Raw genomic sequence first — 3083 nt, forward strand, 5'->3', positions numbered from 1 at the left:
TGCACAGGAGTACCAGAAACTGCCTCAGTGGAAGCAGAAACTATTTACGTTAAATAAAACCCTGGCTGCAGGCTGTGTCTACATATGTACAACACAATGAGTGCACATTGGGACCAACCCATGGAGACAGCTTCTGGCACTCAGGACCACAGAATCGCAATGTTTGCCACATGAGAGGAAAGCAGAGGGCAGAGAAGGAAGAAGTGAAGTCAAGGGGGGTTCTGGTTCACTTCTGGTTCCGGAGCTGATTGGAGAGCCAGTCCAATCCTTCATAGAGCCTGTCCCCACTGGTGGCACAGGTGGCCTGAGTGTACCAGTTCCTGTGTTGTAGAGAGTGCAGCCCCAGCTTGTCTGTGACTTCAGCTGCATTCATGGCATTGGGGAGGTCCTGCTTGTTGGCAAACATGAGGAGGACGGCATCCCCGAGCTTGTCCTCAGCCTGCATCCTCACAGACCTCATTCACACGCTCTCTGTCATTGCTGTCCACCACAAAGATCAAGCCTTGTGTGTTCTGCAAGTAGTGGTACCACAATGGTTAAATCTTGTCCTGACACCTACATCCCACACAGTGAAGCTGATGTTCTTGTATTCAACAGTCTCGACATTGAAACCTATGGTAGGAATGGTGGTCACAATTTCAATTTCACCAAGCTTTAGTTTATAAAGAATTGTCTTCCTTCCGGTAGCATCCAAGCCCACCATGAGAATGTGCATTTTTTTTTTGCCACAAAAGCCCTTGAAGAGGTTTGCAAAGATGTTCCCCATGCTTGTGGATGCGTGGAACCAACACTGCCAGAGACCTCAGCGGCAGCTGCTCTGAGCCAGGCCTCCTTTGGATCTTCTACAGAGACATAAATGTTATCTGTGAACAAAGCTTTCTTCTTTCCCACTGTGTATACATTTTGTTTGTTGTTTTGTTTTGTTTGTAGAACTGGGGATTGAACTCAGGTCCTTGTGCTTGCCAAGCAAGCGCTTATTCTACTGAGCTATCTCCCCAGCCCCTCATTTCTTTTCATTATGTTCTCTTATTGTATGAGCATTCTTCAAAGCAGTGACTATCCTTGCCTTTTTCTCAATTATATGGGAACATTTCAAGTTTCTCAGTTTTAAGGGTAACATTAATTGTAGATTTTGATTTTTTTGGTAAATATTTTTTATAAAATTGAGGAATGACTTCTATTTCTAATTCACTGAGAGTGTCTGCATCTATAATCAAAGATATATTTTCTTAGGCCTACTTATGTGATGGAGTACATTAATTTGTTTTTAAATGTCGAGCCAGCCTGGTACACCTAGAATACATTCTTTTTTCTGTGGTGTTCTTTTTAAATATGTTTGGATTGATTTAGTAAGATCTTGCCAAAGACTTTTTGCATCTATATTCATTTGAGATATTGTTGTATAATTTTATTTTCTTGGATTGTTTAGTTTGGGTAGGAGGTTAATGCAGTTAATCATCATTTGGTTAGAAAATACCTTCTGAAAGAGATCATAATAAATTTGGTATAACTTATTTCTTAATATTGAGTAAAATCATTCAGTAAATCAATCTATCTGGGTCTAGTACTCTCGGCTTGAGAAAATCATTCCTTCTGGACTCCATTCCTTTGCTAGCCCCAGGCCTATTCAGATCAGCTTATTTCTTCTGTATAACTTTTATGAGATTATTTCTGTCAAGAAATTGTTCAATTCCATACTCAATTAGAAATTTATGAGGGCTTCCCTCCCTTACTTCCCAGCCTTGGGCTGGGCCTGGGGCTGGGCCCTGGCAGTCCGTGGCCAGCCTGTCTGTGTGCACTGGTGTCCCAGCTCTGAATCTGCTCACTGTAGAGGTGGAACGAGGACACAGAGTCTTCTGTGGGGTGTACCCGTCCCAGCTGGCAAAGGTAACTGCTGGCTGCAAGGCCCTGCCAGGAGCAGAGTGAGTGGTAGTGTTCGTGGACCAAAGGGCAGTGGGTGGGTTGGCAGCCTCCTTCGCCCACGCTGCCCCAGTGCCCTACTCTCCAAGAACCAGACCTCCTTTCTGACCTGAGGCACAGAGTCCTGGGAACAGCCTGACCCTGAAGACACATCTTCCGTGTTTGTTTTCTGTCCGCCTAACCCACCTGAGGCCTCACCACGGAGGGTGGGTGAGGAGAGACCAGGGTCTTCACCTTCCCCTTTTCAGCATTTGTCACCAAGAGTCATTGCGCCTTTCTGCACGTTGTCCTACAAAACACATTGCTTTAGAAATGAGTTGCACAAGTGAGAAGGCACTTGCTGATGCCAAAGCCCTTGTTGAAAGACTTCAGGATCATAATGATGCAGCAGAATCTCTAATTGAGCAAACCACAGCTCTCAACAAGTGAGTAGAGGCAATGAAGCAGTATCAGGAAGAAATTCAAGAACTTAATGAAGTTGCAAGACATCGCCCACGGTCTACATTAGTTATGGGAATCCAGCAAGAGAAAAGGCAAATCAGAGAGGAAAAAAAAAAAAAAAAATCCAAAAAACAAAAACCGAAGAATTGCATACATCTCTGGACGAACATCAGTCTGCCTTGGAACTTATAATGAACAAGTATCGAGAGCAAATGTTTAGATTACTAATGGCTAGCAAAAAAGATGATCCAGGTATAATAATGAAGCTAAAAGAGCAGCACTCCAAGACTGACGTGGTACTTCGCAACAGCGCCAAAACATTCTTCCTTGCTGCATCTGGACACATCCTCAAAGTCCCTCTTCGTGGACTCGAGAGGAGGCACTTGGAAGCAGTTCAGAATGAGTTACACGCACATGTCGACCAGACAACTGAAATGGCAGCAGTGATGAGAGAAACCATTAAAGCTGACGCGCAGCAGGGTTGCAAGGAACAAGAAAGAATATTTCAACTTGAACAAGAAAACAAAGGCCTGGGCCGGGGAGATAGTTCAGTAGAATAAGCGCCTGCCTGGCAAGCACAGGATGCTGAGTTCAATCTCTGATACAAAAAAAGAAAAAGAAGAAAGAAAGAAGAAGAAAGAAAGAAAGAAAGAAAGAAAGAAAGAAAGAAAGAAAGAAAGAAAGAAGAAAGAGAGAGAGAAAGAAAGAAAGAAAGAAAGAAA

At 43.6% G+C, this 3083-nt stretch overlaps 2 pseudogenes; one reads left to right on the forward strand and one right to left on the reverse strand.

Annotated features, from left to right (window-relative positions):
* Nucleotides 1-202: 202 nt before the first annotated feature.
* LOC101568912 lies at nucleotides 203-766 on the reverse strand (annotated as a pseudogene).
* A 1466-nt stretch (nucleotides 767-2232) lies between these two features.
* The window catches only part of LOC105743798, a 15259-nt pseudogene continuing 14408 nt past the window's right edge, over nucleotides 2233-3083 (forward strand).

Source organism: Octodon degus, unplaced genomic scaffold (assembly GCF_000260255.1).
Source record: "Octodon degus isolate 3935 unplaced genomic scaffold, OctDeg1.0 scaffold00168, whole genome shotgun sequence".
Taxonomy (NCBI): domain Eukaryota; kingdom Metazoa; phylum Chordata; class Mammalia; order Rodentia; family Octodontidae; genus Octodon; species Octodon degus.